The sequence below is a fragment of the Oncorhynchus kisutch genome, linkage group LG10 (genome assembly GCF_002021735.2).
Source record: "Oncorhynchus kisutch isolate 150728-3 linkage group LG10, Okis_V2, whole genome shotgun sequence".
Taxonomy (NCBI): domain Eukaryota; kingdom Metazoa; phylum Chordata; class Actinopteri; order Salmoniformes; family Salmonidae; genus Oncorhynchus; species Oncorhynchus kisutch.
Window position 1 is genome coordinate 10,952,421 of NC_034183.2, and position 22,325 is coordinate 10,974,745.

At 42.0% G+C, this 22,325-nt stretch overlaps 1 protein-coding gene across 4 annotated transcripts in view; it reads right to left on the minus strand.

Moving 5' to 3' along the window:
* The window catches only part of LOC109897714 (pleckstrin homology domain-containing family A member 7), a 201,775-nt gene that overhangs the window by 174,134 nt on the left and 5,316 nt on the right, over positions 1 to 22,325 (minus strand). The window lies entirely within an intron of this gene.

The window sequence follows — 22,325 nt, forward strand, 5'->3', positions numbered from 1 at the left end:
TGAGCAGAAGTCATATGCCTATGGGCCCTGGTAAAAAGTAGTGCACTAAATAGGGAGTAGGGTGCCATTGGGGAAATAAAATAATAATAATAGAGGGCCTAAGTTATCTAATTATACACATTTTAGGGTGGTAAAACATTTTCAGTGTAAACTTAAACTACTAAAACCAGATATAAAGTATGTAGAAAAGATACACTACCGTTCAAAAGTTTGGGGTCACTTAGAAAAATCCTTGTTTTTTAAAGAAAAGCACATTTGTCCATTAAAATAACATCAAATTGATTAGGAATATAGTGTAGACATTGTTAATGTTGTAAATGACTAGCTGGAAACGGCAGATGAAAAAGCCAGCATCCCGGAGTCACCTCTTCACTGCTGACATGTAGATTAGTGTTTTGCCGGTACTATTTAATGAAGCTGCCAGTTGAGGACTTGTGAGGCGTCTGTTTCTCAAACTCGACACTCTAATGTACTTGTCCTCTTGCTCTGTTGTGCACTGGGGCCTCCCACTCTATTCTGGTTAGAGCCAGTTTGCGCTGTTCTGTGAAGGGAGTAGTACACAGCGTTGTACGAGATCTTCAGTTTCTTGCCAATTTCTCACATGGAATAGCCTTCATTTCTCAGAACAAGAATAGACGAGTTTCAGAAGAAAGTTCTTTGTTTCTGGCCATTTTGAGCCTGTAATCGAACCCACAAAATGCTGATGCTCCAGATACTCAACAAGTCTAAAGAAGGCCAGTTTTATTGCTTCTTTAAAAGAACAACAGTTTTCAGCTGTGCTAATATAATTGCAAAATGGTTTTCTAATGATCAATTAGCCTTTTAAAATTATAAACTTGGATTAGCTACCACAACGTGCCATTGGAACACAGGAGTGATGGTTTCTGATAATAAAAAATCTGCCGTTTCCAGATACAATAGCCATTTAGAACATTAACAATGACTACACTGTATTTCTGATCAATTCAATGTTATTTTAAATGGACAAAAAAAAAGTGCTTTCCTTTCAGAAACAAGGACATTTAAGTAACCCCAAACTTTTGAATGGTAGTGTAGGTCCATTAGTCAGAGATAATTGAAAATTCCAAAAACAATGAATTTAGAGTGATATATTTTGTTTTTATGTTTGAGCAAAATAATACAGAATTAGTCATGCTAATTATGCCTAGAATTGCAATATTTTCTCTCAGCACCATGGCAGAATATGTAGAATTGCAGCCCCTTTTGGAATTACTAGAATAGGTATTTCCATTCAAGTGGTGTGAGTGAGGGGCTTTGTCCACTCTAGTAATTCTATGCTTTCTCCCCTCGGTCAGGCTTGTGGCCAACACAACAATCCCACACTGCACAACAGAGGTCCAAGCTGGTGGAAACTAGATTACCACTCAGAGAGCCCAAAACAGTGGGCGGGTATTATCCTTTCTTTTCAAGTGATGTCTTAATTTAATATACCCTTCAAGGTTTGTTTGCGTACATCTTTCTCTACTAGAGAGAAAGAATGAGAGAAAAATCAAAAAAAGAGCGAGAGAGAGATTCCATCCTTGGAGGCCTGGACCTCATCTATAGCCCTCGTTTGACATCCATAAACCTGTTCTGTCAGTATTCGTCCTTGGGAGTTTGTGCTCTTTGTATCCCTTTTGTCTGGCTGTACGAGTGGGAACCTTGTGTAGAAATAACAAGCTGAAGTAATAACATCCTCACAATCCAATATCCTATTCTAATAGGGAGGACTTCTTCCAAAGGTTGTGTTTATAGAACATCTCTAGAGATGTCTGCTCTGGCCAGCACTGCTACTGACTGACTGAGCATGTTTTCATGTTTTTTTACAATAGCATAGAGCGCTCTCCAATATAATGTGTTTTTCATTGTCTTTGGATGCTCTCTCAGTTGTCTAAATGATGATCTTCTCCTCCTGTGGTCTGACTGTCCACCTGAAGTTAAGTTATGCCCTTAGAACAGTGCAGTCTGTTTTTATTGTATGTGTGTATGCCTTAACCCCCACATGTCTTGTATAATCCCATAACAAGACAAGCCCCCTCCACCTTACGATTGTCTACTTCTGGCATTCTCTTAACTTAAGCCTAGGCGTGCCGCTAGCGGGACAACCCCCGGTGAAGCTGGAGGTTGGAGCTGCAATTCAAATAATTAATCATAAAATGTATGGTTATTAAACATTTAGGTACATATAAAAGTGTCTTATATCGGTTTGAAAGCTTAAATTCTTGTTAATCTAACTGCACTGTCTGATTTACAGTAGCTATTACAGCGTAAACATGCCATGTGAATGTTTGAGGACGGCAACCCACATCAAAATATTTTTCCACCGGCACAGGTTTCATGAATTCACAAATATCGATTAAATATTCACTTTTTGAAAATCTTCCTCTGATTTGTCATCCAAAGGGTCCCAGTTATAACACGTAGTGTAGTTTTGTTCGATAAAATCCTTCTTTATATTCTAAAAAAGAATCTGAAAATCTACCCCTAAACTTTGTTTCAACAAGTCAAAATACGTTTCTATTTAACTCCTCAGATACCCGAAAATGTAATCAAACTATAATATTTCTTACGGAAAGAAGTATGTTCAATAGGAATCCGATTTTAAGCAGGTGTGTCCTGTCTTCATGGCGCACGCAAACAAGAATTTCCAAGACCGACCCTGTACTAAAACTGATATTTCTTATTCGTTTTGGAAGTTACAAGCCTGATAACTTGAACATAGACTGCTGACACCCTGTGGAAGCCATAAGAATTGCACCATGGGCGCTAATTTTAAGTATGCCCTATACTTGCCGTAGTAAGAACGTCGTCTCAAAAAAAATATTCTGCTTTGTTTTTCTTTGGATTTTCTCCTACCATATCTATTGTGTTATATTCTCCTACATTATATTAACATTTCTACAGACTTCAACATTTCTTCTTTCCAATGGTACCAATTATATGCATATCCTGGCTTCAGGGCCTGAGCAACAGGCAGTTTACTTTGGACAAGTCATTCAGGCGGAAATTGAGAAAAAAAGGGTCCTAGCCCTAATTAAGAGACATGAATACCACAGACAACGTGGGAGAGTTCTGGTGAAATGCCCTCACAATGTTTCTCTCTCAGTAGTGTGGTCTTGCCTGGTCCCAGATCTGTTTTTGCGGTCTTACCAACTCCTACGATCATTGTCACGCCATTTGGAGAGAAAAAAACTGAGCTGGTGGTAACTACATTCCACTCAGAGAGCCCAAAACAGTGGGCGGGTATTATCCTTTCTTTTCAAGTGATGTCTTCATTTAATATACCCATCAAGGTATGTTTGCGTACATCTTTCTTTACTAGAGAAAGAAAAAGAAAGAGATACAGATACAGAGACAGAAGGGTAGAGTAGCCGAGAGGGTGATAGCAGTCTACAGACAGTGTGTACGCCTCAGGGCACTAAACACAAATATAAAAGATTTGACTGAGTTACAGTTCATATAAAGGAAATCAGTCAATTGAAATAAATTCATGAGGCCCTAATCTATGGAGTTCACATGACGGGGAAAACAGATATACATCGCTTGGTCAGAGATACCTTAAATGTAGGGGTGCGGATCAGAAAACCAGTCTGTTTTGAACACCATTTACCTCATGCAGCGCAAAACATCTCCTTCGCTGATCAGGTTGTTGAATGTTCTCCCACTCCTCTTCAATGGCTGTGCGAAGTTTCTGGATATTGGCGAGAATTGTAACACACTGTCGATCCAGAGCATCCCAAACATGCTCAATTGGTAACATGTCTGGTGAGTATGCAGACTATGGCAGAACTGGGACATTTTCAGCTTCCAGGAATTGTGTACAGATCCTTGTGACATGGGGCTGTGCATTATCATGCTGAAACATGAATGGCACGACAATGGGCCTCAGGATCTCGTCACGGTATCTCTGTGCATTCAAATTGCCATTGATGAAACGCAATTGTGTTTGTTGTCCATAGCCTATGCCTGTCCATACCATTACCCAGTGGTGGAAAAAGTACCCAATTGTCACACTTGAGTAAAAGTAAAGATACCTTAATAGAAAATGAGTGACTCCAGTAAATGTCACCCAGTAAAATACTACTTGAGTAAAAGTCTAAAAGTATTAGGTTTTAAATATACTTAAGTATCAAAAGTAAATGTAATTGCTAAAATATACTTAAGTATCAAAAGTGAATAATTAAATTCCTTATATTAAGCAAACGGCACAATTGTATTGTTTTATTTATTTATGGAAAGCCAGGGTCAGGCTCCAACACTCAAGACATAATTTACAAATTAAGCATGTGTTTAGTGAGTCAGATCAGAGGCAGTAGGAATGACTAGGGTTGTTCTCTTTAAGTGTGTGAATTTAACCATTTTCTGCTAAACATTCAAAATGTAGCGAGTACTTTTGGGTGTCAGGGAAAATGTATGGAGTAAAAATACATGATTTTCTTTAGGAATGTAGTGAAGTAAAGATACCCCCAAAAACGACTTTAAAGTATTTTTACTTAAGTACTTTACACCACTGCCATTACCCCACTGCCACAAGGGGGCACTCAGTTCACAAAATTGACATCTGGAAAACACTCGCCATACGCGGTCTGCGGTTGTGAGGCCGGTTGGACGTACTGCCAAATTCTCTGAAATTACATTGAGGTGGCTTCAGGTAGAGAAACTAACATTCAATTCTCTGGCAACATCTCTGGTGGACATTCCTTCAGTCAGCATGTCAATTCCATGCTCCCTCAAAATTTGAGACATCTGTGGCATTGTGTTGTGTGACAAAACTGCAAATTTTAGAGTGGCCTTTTATTGTCCTCAGCACAAGGTGCACCTGTGTATTGATCATGCTGTTTAATCAGCTTCTTGATATGCCACAACCATCAGGTAGATAGATTATCTTGGCAAAGGAGAAATGTTCACTAACGGATAAAAAAACACATTTGAGAGATAAGCTTTTTGTGCTTATGGAAAATTCCTGGGATCTGTTATTTCAGCTCATGAAACATGGGACAAACACTTTACATGTCGCTTTAATATTTTTGTTCAGTATATAAACAAGTGTTACTGATCAGAGCACTAACTTCACAGCAGAAATAAACACCGCCCTGGTAAGATGTTAGAGCAACAGCACCACAGATATAGAAAGTATATTCTGGTAACCCTGGTTTCCAGTTAGGCCTCCATTCTCAGCACTCTATAGACTACTACACCAGGGGTCTACAACCTCCATTCTCTACACTCTATAGACTTGCAACCTTACAGTTAACTAGTCCAACGCAATAAAGACCTAACTCTCTCTCATTGCACTCCACAAGGAGACTGCCTGTTACGCAAATGCAGTAAGCCAAGGTAAGTTGCTAGCTAGCATTAAACTTATCTTATAAAAAACTATCATAATCACTAGTTAACTACACATGGTTGATGATATTACTAGATATTATCTAGCGTGTCCTGCATTGCATATAATCTGACTGAGCATACAAGCATCTAAGTATCTGACTGAGCGGTGGTAGGCAGAAGCAGGCGCATAAACATTCATTCAAACAGCACTTGTGTGCGTTTTGCCAGCAGCTCATCGTTGTGTGTCAAGCATTGCGCTGTTTATGACTTCAAGCCTATCAAATCCCGAGATGAGGCTGGTGTAACCGAAGTGAAATGGCTGGCTAGTTAGCGCGCGCTAATAGCGTTTCAAACGTCACTCGCTCGCTCTGAGCCTTGTCGTTGTTTCCCTTGCTATGCATGCGTAACACTGCTTCGAGGGTGGCTGTTGTCTTTGTGTTCCTGGTTCGAGCCCAGGGAGGAGCGAGGAGAGGGATGGAAGCTATACTGTTACACTGGCAATACTAAAGTGCCTATTAGAATATCCAATAGTCAAAGGTTAATGAAATACAAATCGTATAGAGGGAAATAGTCCTATAATTCCTATAATAACTACAACCTAAAAAACTTCTTACCTGGGAATATTGAAGACCCATGCTAAAAGGAACCACCAGCTTTCATATGTTCTCATGTTCTGAGCAAGGAACTGAAACGTTAGCTTTCTTACAAAGCACATATTGCACTTTTACTTTCTTCTCCAACACTTTGTTTTTGCATTATTTAAACCAAATTGAACATGTTTCATTATTTACTTGAGGCTAAATTGATTTTATTGATGTATTATATTAAGTTAAAATAAGTGTTCATTCAGTATTGTTGTAATGGTCATTATTACAACAACAAACAAAATAAAAAATAAAAATAGAAAATCGGCTGATAAATCGGTATCGGCTTTTTTGGTCGTCCAATAATCAGTATCGGTGCTGAAAAATCATAATTGGTCGACCTCTAGAAGTTATCAACATTTTAAAATGAATAGATTTGGTAGATCATTATTTCAACCTCCCCACATTATAACTGAAAGAGGAAGTGTAAACTTTAACATAGCCTATTAGCTAGAAAGGTAACTCCAGACACATTTTCACTAAGAACAGCTGTTTAGCTGGTTAAACAAAGGTTAGCCGTGTGTTGGCAAAAATGTATGTCCTAATTCAAGAAAGCTCACCAGCAGCTAGCGGTACTCTCCTCATGGTAGCCTATTTCCTATTTCAAAGCCTGTCAGATTCTCCAGTGAGTGTAATTGTCTGCAATGAGAGTAGTTCTCAATTTTAGTAGTGGAGAAATCATTTGAAAGAAGATATTCTTCTAATTCAAAATCAGTTTATTCTGTTGTTGCAAGCAAACATTTTTTATATATATATATTTGAGGACCCCCGGTTTGAATACCCCTCATACATGATAGATCATTAGCTTATATACCAAATTTCATACATCTAGATGGCCTGTGCGGGGTGGTGTGGAGCCAGAGACAGCAGGGGTTCAAAATGTAGAACCCAGTTCCTACATTTGAATATAAAAATGGATTTTATTAAACAAAACTATGCTACATTTAATCTCTGGGACCCTCAGGATAACAAATCAGAGAAAGAGTACTTAATGTACGTACATTATTTACCTTCAGAGGTGAATGTATCAAACCAGTTGCCGTGATAAGTGTTTTGTTGTTGTGTACTCTCCTCAAACAATAGCATTGTAGTTTTTCACTGTAATAGCTACTGTAAATTGGACAGTGTAGTTAGCTTAAATTCTTGTTAATCTTTCTACCCATATAAGGCATCTTGAGAAATGTTCTTGTTACTTACAACATCATGCTAATCACATAAGCGCGCGTTAGCTAAACCATCCTGGTATAGGGACACCGATCCCATAGAGGTTAAGGAAAAGATTGCACTTAGGAACAATTCCTCAAAGTGTTCCTAGATAATTCATAGTTTTCTTAAAACGTAATAAATATCTTCGTGACGTGCTTGAAACCAATAAATACGCCTATGTGACAGGGATGATAGGATTTGGTCCACTATAACAAAGTGTTGATATTTCCATTTTATTACATTTATCCGATTTATGTCTCGGGAATAAAACATTTTTAGTTGGGTCTCGAACCCTTTATACACAAAAACAAACTTTATTTTTCACACATTATAGCCATCAGAATAGCTATATCAAAAACAAAAATGGATAACCAAGAAAAGTGCAATATAAACTTCAGCAAAGAAGACCTTGTAGTGATGTTGAAGGAAATAGCAGCCAGGAAAAGGTTGCTGTCGGGGAAACTTCATAACTGCAGGGTCACTGCAGAGACCAGAAAGAGAGGATGGGTGAGAGAGGTCGAGTCTGTCTCTGCTGTCGGGGAAACTTCATAACTGCGGGGTCACTGCAGAGACCAGAAAGAGAGGATGGGTGAGAGAGGTCGAGTCTGTCTCTGCTGTCGGGGAAACTTCTGCAGGGTCCCTGCAGAGACCAGAAAGAGAGGATGGGTGAGAGAGGTCGAGTCTGTCTCTGCTGTTGGGGTAATGGCAAGGGACAGTGACGCCGTAAAGAAGAAGTGGTCCGACATCAAGTCGGCTGCTAAGAAGAAGGGAGCTGAGAGAAGCAGGGACTTAAAGACGTTAACCAAGTTCTTCTTTGCAAATTGACGAGCTAAAGCTAGCTATTTAACACTTATAGAATATTGTAATATATTGTTAATTACTAGCTAGCTAGATAGTTTTGTTGCTTTATTTAAATGTTCGGTAGCCAACTGTGTCTGTGGCAGTGGCGCAAGAAAATGTTCATGGTATCCATTCGTCACAAGACAAGGGTTTAGCTGTCCATTTATTTTATTTTACCTTTATTTAACTAGGCAAGTCAGTTAAGAACAAATTCTTATTTTCAATGACTGCCGACAAACAGTGGGTTAACTGCCTGTTCAGGGGCAGAACGACAGATTTTGTACCTTGTCAGCTCGGGGGTTTGAACTTACAACTTGCAACCAACTTGCAACCTTCCGGTTACTAGTCCAATGCTCTAACCACTAGGCTACATTTCCAAGATGAAATCCTAAAATATTTTAGAATCCCATTCCCTTCTTAACTTTTTTCTTAGGAAGAAACATAAGGGAAAAAATTAAGAACATTTCCAATAACTGTATTGAGGAATAGCAACTTTGCTTAACTTTCTTCATTTACATTTTTTTATTTAACCATTATTTAACTAGGCAAGTCAGTTTAGAACAAATTCTTATTTACAATGACAGCCTACACCGGCCAAACACAGACGACGCTGGGCCAGTTGTGCGCCGTCCTATGGGACTCCCAATCACAGCCGGTTGTGATAAAGCCTGGATTCGAACTAGGGTGTCTGTAGTGACCGCTGTGCCACCCGGGAGCCCATAAGTCTATAGTTAAGTTTAAAAAAATGGCAGTTAAGAAGGCATTTCTTCTTAAAGAAGGTTTTGTTAATCTGGGCCCAGGTGTGTTAATTTTAGTCAATCACTGAACTGACCAACTGAGCAAGTTGATCAGTGACTAAATTCAACACCTGGTCTTCCAGGTGGGGAAACATCATAACTGCAGGGTCAATGCAGAGACCAGAAAGAGAGGATGGGTGAGAGAGGTCGAGTCTGTCTCTGCTATCGGGGGTAAGGGACAGTGACGCCCTAATCCCGGCCGGTTGATTAGGTGTCAAATGTTTTGACTGATTCCGTTTAGTTATTTTCAGCAAATTCCGTTTTCTGCTTTTGTTTTCCAGGTTTCCGTTTCCACAATTTTGTTTTTATTGAAAAATATCTGAATTGGATGTTTTAAGTCTACAACAATGCTTAAACCACATCAGGTGACCACTTTTAAGGTCTGGGAAAATGTTGGCGTGCAGCTACCCTTTAAATCCAGGGCACCCCCAACAAGAGGCTGTTGTTTGGTGTTGTTTTTGTAGCACACATGTGTTGGTAGAGTTTGATAAACACTGGATTGAGGCAAATAATCATGATATCATTGGCTACTTTGTAGTTAACATTTAATTGAGAAGGTTTTTGGGAAAGCCTTTCCATCTACCAGAAGATGTGTCATTAGCATCATCGCTAACGGCTACACAAAGTGGTAGCTGTGCACATCCCGCAGATACACTGACAGGGAATACACTTAGCCTCTTCAAGAAATACAAATCACCGATGCATTCTGTTCATGTCCTATGATAAACCTGGGAAAATTAATTAATTTAATACATTTTGGAATATTGTTGAATTCTGTTTTGTCTGGATTCCGGGATTCTGTCTGCATTTTCCGTATTGCAGATTTTATAGTGCACTACATACCCTGCGGCTCTCCAGGAACAGGGTTGCCTACCCCTGGTCTAGATTGTTAGTTTATGATATGATCATAAATATGATCTTATTAAAAAAATGTATAGTTCCATTATCTTTTCTACATATTTTATATGTGGTTTTAGTTGTTTAAGTTTACACTGAAAACGTTTTACCATTCTGAAAATTATAGAAGTGGGCAGACGCTGCTAAATCATTACCGACACTCCCGAAAATATGATACTTTTTAAAATCATTTTCGGAATGGTAAAACGTTGACACACACACACACACACACACACACACACACACACACAGTGGTAGGATCAGTGACTATGCAGGGCCTCATAACTGGCCATGCCCCCAACATGGCAAACATCAAAAGTACCCAGCATGGAAACAATGTGCAAAGATCCCACACTAAGATCATGAGACAGGTGTAACCATGGCGATCTGATATGCAGCGTGACAAGCACAGACAGGAGGGTGAACTGGAGAAATAAAGCTAATTCTACTCTGTCTGACATCTGGGTTTTGTTTAGTGTGAGTCACATACATATACAAAAACACATAGACACTTGCTTACAGACACAATCGATTTCTGTAGTCCCCTATCAAGCTCTGAAAGGCCTTAATACATACATACAAAATGCACAAGGAAGGCTTATCTTTAGATACCATTCTCCAACTCAATGTGGACAGGAACAAAGAAAGTGGTTTTGACGTTACATTTAGATTTGAGGCTTTTAGTCTTTTCTCTCTGCCCACCCAAGACATTGTCAGTCAGTCAGTCAGTCAGTCAGTCAGTCAGTCAGTCAAAGAACTGGAATAACAGTCATTCTAATGTGACTCCCAAAAGGCACCCTTATTCCCTACATAGTGCATTACATTTGACCAGAGCCCTATGGGTCCGGGTCAAAAGCTGTGCACTATATATGGAATAGGGGTGCCATTTGGGACGCAGATTAAAATACTCCCATCCTAACATGAAGCCTACAATGCTGACAAGATACAGTACTAAAAACAGTCTTTGCCTTTACCATAGAAAATATAATGTAATACAGAGTAGGCCTGAAGTGAAGAAAACACACACACACACTTTTGCATACATGTACATACTTATGCATGTACTGTATGTACACAAACGTTATGCATAGACACACACACACAATAGCGCTCTTTGGAGTGCTTATGAATTATTAGGAGATAAAAATCACAGGTTGTGGGAAGCAAAACCTGGCAGGCTTGTATTGTTATATACAACAGACAAATAGGGATTTTCATTTCAGTATAGACTTACTTTCTAAGAAGCATCATGAATCTCATGAAAAAGCATCATGAATCTCATGAAAAAGCATCATGAATCTCATGAAAAAGCATCATGAATCTCATGAAAAAGCATCATGAATCTCATGAAAAAGCATCATGAATCTCATGAAAAAGCATCATGAATCTCATGAAGAAGCATCATGAATCTCATGAAGAAGCATCATGAATCTCATGAAGAAGCATCATGAATCTCATGAAGAAGCATCATGAATCTCATGAAGAATCATCATGAATCTCATGAAGAAGCATTAGTACGAATATTACTCGTTAGTCAACACACACTCCTCCACACTCACACCCAAACACCTGTCACCCAAACACCTGTCACCCAAACACCTGTCATAAATGTAGAAATCAGGCATTCTTCTGGCTCTCACCACCGGAGCTACCAGAGACCCCAGCCTCAACATGAACGTGTCCAGCACCACCGGAGTCCCCAGCCTCAACATGAACGTGTCCACCCCCACCGGAGACCGCAGCCTCAACATGAACGTGTCCACCCCCACCGGAGACCGCAGCCTCAACATGAACGTGTCCACCCCCACCGGAGACCGCAGCCTCAACATGAAAGTGTCCACCCCCACCGGAGACCGCAGCCTCAACATGAACGTGTCCACCCCCACCGGAGTCCCCAGCCTCAACATGAACGTGTCCACCCCCACCGGAGTCCCCAGCCTCAACATGAACGTGTCCACCCCCACCGGAGTCCCCAGCCTCAACATGAACGTGTCCACCCCCACCGGAGTCCCCAGCCTCAACATGAACGTGTCCACCCCCACCGGAGACCGCAGCCTCAACATGAACGTGTCCACCCCCACCGGAGACCGCAGCCTCAACATGAACGTGTCCACCCCCACTGGAGTCCCCAGCCTCAACATGAACGTGTTCACCCCCCCCGGAGACCAAAGCCTCAACATGAACTTGTTCACTACCACCGGAGCTACCAGAGACCCCAGCCTCAACATGAACGTGTCCAGCACCACCGGAGCTACCAGAGACCCCAGCCTCAACATGAACGTGTCCAGCACCACCGGAGCTACCATACACCCCAACCTCAACATGAACCCTAGCAGACAACAAGCTGGCCTTTCACTACAACAGAGACACGAGGGATCCAGGGCAGTTGTCACAACAGCACACCTGGCTAGGTATATACAGAGAGCAGTACAAACACACACATATGCATACAGTGTCACTTACGCACACACTCACACTGAGATATACTGAGACAAACAGCTTGAGCACATACACACACACACACACACACACACACGTTAATGCTCATATAGGAAAGAACTGTCGACTATAGCTATTCTAGAATTCACGGTCACTGTAGTGTGTGTGTGTGGAAACCTTGACCCATGCCTACGCACTGATTCAAACATGACGAACTTACACAAAATGACAGTCCAGCTCTCTTCATCTGAAACGAGAGAAAATCCCTCAGCAGATCAACAAGTGTTAATATTAGTGAATGCTAGGATATAGACGTATCATTATCCATGACATACTGGAGTCAAGTTTTGGCCCTGTTCCCTGTATAGTGCATAGGTCCCTTTAGGGATATAACCCATCATACAACTATTGGGACATTAGAAGAATAGGCTTCTATGACAACATGAGAGGAGCATGATTCAATTGGCTCATTGGTATGAATGGAATCACAGCCTCAAATACATCGCCTAACTGCGAGGCAGCAAGGCTTTCTGTAAATATTTCAGTACATAGTATGGTAGTCCACTTGAAACACACAACACTCTTTTGAATGACAGTAGCAGTATTTGGCTTTACATGCTCCACATGCCTTTAGGGTCAGCCACAGCCCTGACCCAACACACACACAAACAGTTGATCAATAATTAGCCAGCAGCTGAATAACTCCCTGAGCTCAGCACTAGAGTGCAAATCCGGTGAGTCAGGCAGCACAGTGAGTCATTCCCCCCTCCTCTCTTTTCATCTATCCTCTCCTCTTTTCTCACTACCTCCCCAGGTCCTCATATGCATCTCTCCTCCTCAACTCACCTATCCTCTCCTCTCATCTACGATCCTCCACAATGTCTCCTCTCTTTCACTTTTCAAATATCCTCTCGATTCTCTCCCAAGACAATATGGGACCAGTGATGCTCCATCAATGTCTCAACCTCTGGTAGAATACTAGTAACGATCCCAAAACTTTTTTGGTTCAAGATACGTTATGGAATGGACAGCACTCGTGTCATGTTCTAGCTAAATGCACTGGACTGAATGAATCATCTCCGCAAATACGCACTTCTGTCCCAAATGGCATTCTATTCCCTATGGAGTGCACTACTTTTGAACAGAACCCTGGTTTAAAGTAGTGCACTACAAAGGGAATAGGGTGCCATTTGGAGCATAACCTTTGTAATGACTTGAATATTAGAAACAGATACTCCACTGGTTATTGTTCCTCTACTAATACCCTCTAATATAAAGATCAACCATGAAGTATTTTTATTTGACAGAGAGCAGAGGTGGTGTAGAGGGTATGACCAAGACTCCTCTCCACAGGGTTGCTATTAGCTCAGCTGTCCCTCTCTCCTCTCCTCCTGACTCTGGAAACACCTGGCTAAACCCCAGCAGAAACTCCCTGCATCCGTTATTTACTGACAGAAAAATGGAGGGAGAGAGACAGGTTGGAGGAAGGAGAGAGCGGTGTGCACGCGTGTGTATGACTGTATAGGAATGTGTGTGAGACAGTGTTTTGGGGTGAGAGCAAGCAGCATCAACAGAACTACCCAACTGGGAAGCGCTGATTCAGAGACATCCAAGGACATCCAACCCCTTCCTCCCTCCCCCTGCCCCTCCCTCCCTTAATGCGTTCTCTCCTTCTGAACAGAACATAAAATATTCAAGTTGGCTCTAGTCTGTTCCAATCCAGACAGTCCTGTGGTGCGTGCCGATTCTTTTTGCTGAATGCACTGCAGACAGCCACTGAATATAAAATCATTCCTTCCAAAAATACAGCACATCACACTGAACAATGAGTCTTTTACAGGCTCCAAGGTCATGTTTCATTTATAGAGCAACGTAGAGCTGTTAGTGTGGGGAGAGGGGGGAATGATTTACCTGTAACTCCTCTATGGGTTAATCATTCTCACTCCAGCAGAGATGTACTTCCTCTCACCGAGCTAACAGACAGGCAGATAGACGGTATACCACAGATAATATACAAAATGGCTGGTGCATAGGTTGCAGCGAAAAGTTGATCTTTATCAAAAGAAAGATCCACTTCAACAATTCCACATTCAACAACCGTGCATGGAGATTATCCTTGCATGTACATTTCCAAAGAACTAATAATGGTGCCGCGAGCAAACACAAACTCCGTTGGGCTGTTTTGAGCTGCCAGAGAACTGTTGCTCTTTGAAATAGCCATGGTATTATTCATCCCAAATGGCACCTATCCCTATAGAGTACACTACTTTTGACCAGAGCCCTATGGGCCTTGGTCCAATGTAATGCACTACATAGGGAATAGGGTGCCATTTGGGACGCTACCTATGGTCTCCGAGACTCCTTTGTATCCTTGTCGTGACAAAGAAAGCCAGAGCAAGCTGACCCTATACTCTATGACTTTCCACAGGCCTACTAAATTCATCTTAGTTAGCACTTACTGAAGTTAAACCCTCCATCATAAGACCCACATATACACCATAATAATGATATAACATGTCACAGGCCTACATTATAAGCCCATATGGCCTGAGCACCGAAGAAAAAAAGGAATAGGACACTGAAATAAAACAGGACAATCAATCACACTCAAATTAGGCTACGCCTGTCATCACAACAGCCTAAAATCTCAATGAAGTGTTACCACATGGTTTTAGCCTGTTTAATATCACAAGGCTTCTACAATAGTTGACCCGTCCTAGTCGTAAAAAGCCACAGCACCGATACCGAAGGTCAAACTCAACGGGGGCAGTCAGGTGTCATACTAATGCTCTGTGGCTTTCTCCCTAGTCAAGGTGCCATAAAAAAGGAAGCTTTGTCTTTAGTAGGAGTCATTTAAAGAGGAAGTCCAAGATACACAACTACTTATGTGAAGACAATACTGCAAATTACAATGTTTCACGTAGACTTTATCTGTCAACTGCAGCCATCCAAGTGTGATGCTTTTCAAGCTAGGGTTGTTTCAAGCTGTGGAGGCTGGTGGGAGGAGCTATAGGAGGATGGGCTCTGTGTAATGGCTGGCAAGGAATATTTGGAACAGAGTTAAACATGTGGTTTCCATATGTTTGATACTGTTACATTGATTCCATTCCAGCCATTACAATGAGCCCGCCCTCCTATCACTCCTCCCACCAGCCTCCACTGGCATCAAGCTCTGTTGTTTCTTTGGAACAAAGACAGGCAGTAACTGACTAAAAAATACCCTGCTGAGCTTTCATTAACGTTGTGTGGTCTGATTTAATGTCATTTATTTAAGTCCATTACGCACAGATTCTGTTTTACCAAGATGACCCAGTTGTGTAGAGCATGATGCCCACTATCACGAACATTGTGGATTAATACCTGCAAGAGCCATAATACTGACTGTGTTTTTGTTCCTTGTAAGCAGCTTTAGGCTAAGCCCATCTGTGACATGGCCATGATATTATTACCATTATGCTTCCATTGGCAAGCACACACACTATATGTATTACTACAATAGTAATGGCCTCGAGCCCAAAAGCAACAATTGGGTATGTGTTACAGCCTCTGCTGTAGAAAAGATAATGGAGCTGCATATTCATAAAATAATCTTTGAGAACTAAACTACCAATACAAAAAACTAAAACCAGACAACCATTTAATGCGGATGAATTACCTGACGAATGAAAAAAGTCACGACCAGGCTGATGGAAACACTAAATGCGATACAATTTTATAAATGCTTAGACAATTTGTTAGTTTGACAGTGGGATCTTTTTGTGTCTGTAAAATGATGCGCAAATGTAGATATAGTAAACTTGTAGTCAACCGATGATATGTTGTGTGGTTTATTAGGCTACAGATGAAATAAATTATGATGAACTTCACAAGGTGATGAGCTTGATGCTCCTTTCCAATAAATTATTCTGGTGACATTATGATTGATGCTTGGCTGCAGTTTGACAAATATTGTTCTTATCCATAATAATCTCATCATGTAGGTAGCCTACCTGCACTGTATCTGCTAGCTGTTGGCTAGAGCGCATGTGCCAAGACAAGAGTAGGCACATTTGCTATATAATGCAATAGTTATGACAAAACTATCAGGAGAGTTGAAAAAGCGATAAAAACCCATTGAACTTGTATTATTAATTTTGGACACAGGAATTTAATGGTAAAATAAATGTTAGTGTGCTCACTCACAGCCTTTAACTTGCAAAAAGTCTGTTTGATGGAAATATCTCTGGTGGGAAAATGTGCATACTGTTTTATGCAGATTTTAGAATATTTGCTGCTGTTACCGATATTTGTTATGCAAAGGGTTGTAGTTATAGTAGGAAAGGAACAGTTGTACAAAGTACTGAAGCAAAAAAGTTATATAAGTATCTGGCCTGCACATTAACATTATATAACCTTCCTTGAGACATTGAGACCAGGGTCATGTTCAATAGACATGAAACTGAAGAAAGTGGTGCGAAACGGATGGTTCAATCTGAACTGGTCAAATAAAACGCTCATCTTATTTTTTGTTGAGAAACATTTTTTGGTACATTTTTGACCTAACGAACACGACCCTGAAGTTGTTTCTGAACAGTAGAAGCTGAGCAGTGCTGCAGGTGGGAGCAGCACGCTATTGAATCCCAGTGCAGATGCAACATGAGGTCATTTGTTATTTGCATAACATCTGTATAACATATTGCATTCTGAGTGTCCATATGCTAACGAGGGCGCTGGGTCGAGTGAGTTAGATCAGGAGAGCATCAGTCTCTCGTATGCTGCTTGTAAATGTGAAGCCACACAACATTAGCAATAAATACATCAAATTTAAGTTACACCATTCTGAGTTATTAAACTAATACAGGCAAACATACTGAACAGAAATAGAAACCCAACATGTAAAGTGTTGGTCCCATGTTTCATGAGCTGAAATAACAGATCCCAGAAATGTTTCATACGCACAAAAAGCGTATTTCTCTCTAAATTGAGCACAAATTTGGAGCATTTCTCCTTTGCCAAGATAATCCATCCACCTGACTGGGTGTGGCATTTCAAGAAGCTGATTAAACAGCATGATCATTATACAGGTGAACCTTGGGCTATGGACACTAAAAGGCCACATTAAAATGTGCAGTTCTTCACACAACACAATGCTACAGATGTCTGAAGTTTGAGGCAGCGTGTGATTGGTATGCTGACTGCAGGAATGTCCGCCAGAGCTGTTGCCAGAGAATTTAATGTTAATGTCTCTACCATAAGCCGCCTCCAACATGATTTAAAAACTATTTGTCAGTACGTCCAATCGGGCTCACAACCGCAGGCCACGTGTATGGCGTCATGTGGGCGAGCGGTTTGCTCATGTCAACATTGTGAACAGAGTACCACATGGTGGCATGGGGTTATAGTATGGGCAGGCATGAGCTACTGACAATGAACACAATTGCATTTTATTGATGGCAATTTGAATGATGAGATCCTGAGGCGCATTGTTGTGCCATTCATCCGCCATCATTACCTGATGTTTCAGCATGATAATGCTTGTAACCATGTCACAAGGAACTGTACACAATTCCTGGAAGCTAAAAAGGTCCCAGTTCTTCCGTGGCCTGCATACTCACCAAACATGTGTCACCAATAAGCATGTTTGGGATGCACTACAATAGATCGATGTGTACGACAGCGTCTTCCAGTTCCCGCCAACATCCAGCAACTTCGTACAGCCATTGAAGAGGAGTTGGACAACATTCCAAAGGCCACAATCAACAGCCTGATCAACTGTATGTGAAGGAGATGTCACGCTGCCTGAGGCAAATGGTGTTCACACCAGATACTGACTGGTTTTCTGATCCATGCCCCTACCTTTTTTCAAGGTATCTGTGACCAACCGATGCATATCTGTATTCCCAGTCGTGTGAAATCCATAAATTAGAGCCTAATGAATTTATTTCAATTGACCGATTTCCTTATATGAACCGTAACTCAGTAACATTTTAGAAATTGTTAGATGATGCGTTTATATTTTTGTTCAGTATAGATCACATGACACACAGATGAAGCTCTCCAATGAAGGTCTAAGCCAAGCCATTACCACTCTGCTCCCATGTACCCAGTCCCTTCAGATCTGCTCCCATGTACCAGTCCCTTCAGAGCTGATAACAAGCCAAATGAGGAGGTTAGGAGGAGGGGGCTAAAAGTGTCATCCTACATTAGAGATTGGCCCTTTAGAGATTGGCTACTGATTGGCCCTGACAGCCGCCAGTCAGTCACTCCTGATTGGAGCTGACATCCACCACCCACTCCTGGCTGTGCAATCGGCAGCACTCCAGTCCCTCCATACCAACCGTCCCTCTTCCTCATCTCGTCACAGCCGTAATAACAGTGCATTTGGAAAGTATTCAGACCCCTTGACTTTTTCCACATTGTTACCTTACAGCCTTATTCAAAAAAAAATGTAATTGTTTTTTTCCCTAATTAATCTACACACAATGCCCCATAATGAAAAAGCAAAAACAGTTTTCTAGAAAGTCATGGAAATTAATAAATAATAAAAAGCTGAAATTTCAGACCCTTTTCTCAGTGCTTGCTTTTTTGAAGCACCTTTGGCAGCGATTACAGCCTCGAGTCTTCTTGGGTATGACGCTACAAGTTTAGCACACCTGAATTTCCCCCTGTTGGAATAATAAAGTTGATCTGAATCTGAGTATTTGGGGAGTTTCTCCCATACTTCTCTGCAGATCCTCTCAAGCTCTGTCAGGTTGGATGGGGAGCATAGCTGCATAGCTACTTTCAGGTCTCTCCAGAGATGTTCGATCAGGTTCAAGTCATGGCTCTGGATGGAACACCCAAGGACATTCAGAGAATTGTCCCGAAGCCACTCCTGCATTGTCTTCGCTGTGTGCTTAGGGTCGTTGTCCTGTTGGAAGGTGAACCTTCACCCCAGTCTGAGGTCCTGAGTGCTCTGCAGCAGGTTTTCATCAAGTATCTCTGTACTCTGTCGCAACCGGCCGCGACCGGGAGGTCCGTGGGGCGACGCACATTTGGCCTAGCGTCGTCCGGGTTAGGGAGGGCTTGGCCGGTAGGGATATCCTTGTCTCATTGCGCACCAGCGACTCCTGTGGTGGACCGGGCGCAGTGCACGCTAACCAAGGTTTGCCAGGTGCACGGTGTTTCCTCCGACACATTGGTGCGGCTGGCTTCCGGATTGGATGCGCGCTGTGTTAAGAAGCAGTGTGGCTTGTTTGGGTTGTGTATCGGAGGACGCATGACTTTCAACCTTCATCTCCGCTGAGCCCGTATGGGAGTTATAGTGATGAGACAAGATAGTAGCTACTAAAACAATTGGATACCACGAAATTGGGGAGAAAAAGGGCAAAATATATATATATTTTTTTTTACAAGTATCTCTGTACTTTGCTCTGTTCATCTTTCCCTTGATCAGGAATAGTCAACCAGTCCCTGCCACTGAAAAACATCCCCACAGCATGATGCTGCCACCACCACGCGTCACCGTAAGGATGGCGACGTGACGCTTGGCATTCAGGCCACAGAGTTCAATCTTGGTTTCATCGCATCAGAGAATCTTGGTTCTCATAGTCAGAGTCCTTTAGGTGCCTTTTGGCAAACTCCAAGCGGGCGGTCACGTGCCTTTTACTGAAGAGTGGCTTTTGTCTGGCCACTCTACCCAGGCCTGATTGGTAGAGTGCTGCAGAGACGGGAGAACCTTCCAGAAGGACAACCATCTCCACAGAGAAATTCTAGTGCTCTGTCAGAGTGACCATCGTGTTATTGGCTCTTCACCCCAGATTGCTCAGTTTGGCCGGGCGGTCAGCTCTGGGAAGAGTCTTCGTGGTTCCACTGTGTTCTCAGGGACTTTCAATGCTGCATAAATGTTTTGGTACCCTTCCCCAGATCTGTGCTTCGACACAATCCTATCTCGGAGCTCGACAGACAGTTCCTTCGACCTCATGGCTTGGTTTTTGCTCTGACATGCACTGTCAACTGTGGGACCTTTATATAGATAGGTGTGTGGCTTTCCAAATCATGTCCAATCAATTGAATTTACCACAGGTGGACTCCAATCAAGTTGTAGAAACATCTCAAGGATGGTCCATAGAAACAGGATGCACCTGAGCTCAATTTCAATTCACATAGCAATGGGTCTGAATGCTTAAGGTATATGACTTTTATTTTTCATAAACTTTGTCAAAAATGTCTAAAAACCTGTCATTATGGACTAATGTGTGTAGATTGGGGAGGAAAAACAATAATTGAATCCATTTTAGAACAAGGCTTTAATATAACAAACTTTTGAAAAAGTCAAGGGGTCTGCATACTTTCCGAATGCACTGTAAGATTCCTCTGACACTCCTGCAAGAAATGTATCCCCTGATTTTCATCCATCCCTGGGATTTGATCTTTTTTATTTCACCTTTATTTAACCAGGTAGGCTAGTTGAGAACAAGTTCTCATTTACAACTGCGACCTGGCCAAGATAAAGCAAATCAGTGCAACAGAAACAAAGTAATTACAATTCAGCAGATTAACTCTGGAGTGATAGATGAGAAGATGGTATGTAAGTAGTGATACTGGTGTGCAAAAGAGCAGCAAAGTAAATAAAAACAATATGGGGATGAGGTAGGTAGATTGGGTGGGCTATTTACAGATGGACTATGTACAGCTGCAGCGATCGGTTAGCTGCTCAGATAGCTGATGTTTAAAGTTATTGAGGGAAATGTAAGTCTCCAGCGATTTTTACAATTCGTTCCAGTCACTGGCAGCAGAGAACTGGAAGGAATGGCGGCCAAACGAGGTGTTGGCTTTGGGGATGACCAGTGAGATATATCTGCTGGAGCGTGTGCTACGGATGGGTGTTGTTATCGTGACCAGTGAGCTGAGATAAGTCTATGCTAGTGTAACAGTATAGACTTTACGTCCGTCCCCTCGCCCCGACCTGGGCGTGAACCAGGGACGCTCTGCACACGTCAACAGTCACCCTCGAAGCATCGTTAACCATCGCTCCACAAAAGCTGCGGCTCTTGCAGAGCAAGGGGAACCACTACTTCAAGGTCTCAGAGCAAGTGACATCACCGATTGAAATGCCACTAGCGCGCACCACCGCTAACTAGCTAGCCATTTCACATCGGCTACACTAGGTAAAGCTCCGCCTTATAGATGACCTGGGGTCAGTGGGTCTGGCGATGAATATGTAGCGAGGGCCAGCCGACTAAAGCATACAGGTCGCAGTGGTGGGTGGTATAAGGCGCTTTGGTAACAAAACAGATGGCACTGTGATAGCAAATTGTATGTAGTCTGAGTAGAGTATTGGAAGCGATTTTGTAGATGATGTCGCCGAAGTCGAGGATCAGTAGGATAGTCAGTTTTACTAGGGTAAGTTTGGCGGCGTGAGTGAAGGAGGCTTTGTTGCGAAATAGAAAGACGATTCTAGATTTGATTTTGGATTGGAGATGTTTGATATGAGTCTGGAAGGAGAGTTTACAGTCTAGCCAGACACCTAGGTATTTGTAGTTGTCCACCTATTCTAGGTCAGGACCGTCCAGAGTAGTGATGCTAGTCGGGCAGGCGGGTGCGAGCAGCAAATGGTTGAAAAGCATGCATTTGGTTTTACTAGCATTTAAGAGCAGTTGGAAGCCACGGAAGGAATGTTGTAAGGCATTGAACCTCGTTTGGAGGTTAATTAACACCATGTCCAAAGAAGGGCCAGATGTATACAGAATGGGGTCGTCTGCGTAGAGGTGGATCAGGGAATCATATGCAGCAAGAGCGACATCGTTGATATATACAGAAAAGAGAGTCGGCCCGAGAATTGAACCCTGTGGTACCCCATAGAGACTGCCAGAGGTCCGGACAGCAGGCCCTCCGATTTGACACACTGACATCATCTGCTCTGCGAAGTAGTTGGTGAACCAGGAGAGGCAGTCATTAGAAAAACCAAGGCTATTGAGTCTGCCGATAAGAATATGGTGATTGACAGAGTCGAAAGCCTTGGCCAGGTCGATGAAGACGGCTGCACAGTACTGTCTCTTATCAATGGCGGTTATGATATCGTTTAGTACCTTCAGCTTGGCTGAGGTGCACACATGTCCAGCTCGGAAACCGGATTGCACAGCGGAGAAGGTACGGTGGGATTTGAAATAGTCAGTGATCTGTTTCTTAACATGGCTTTCAAAGACTTTAGAAA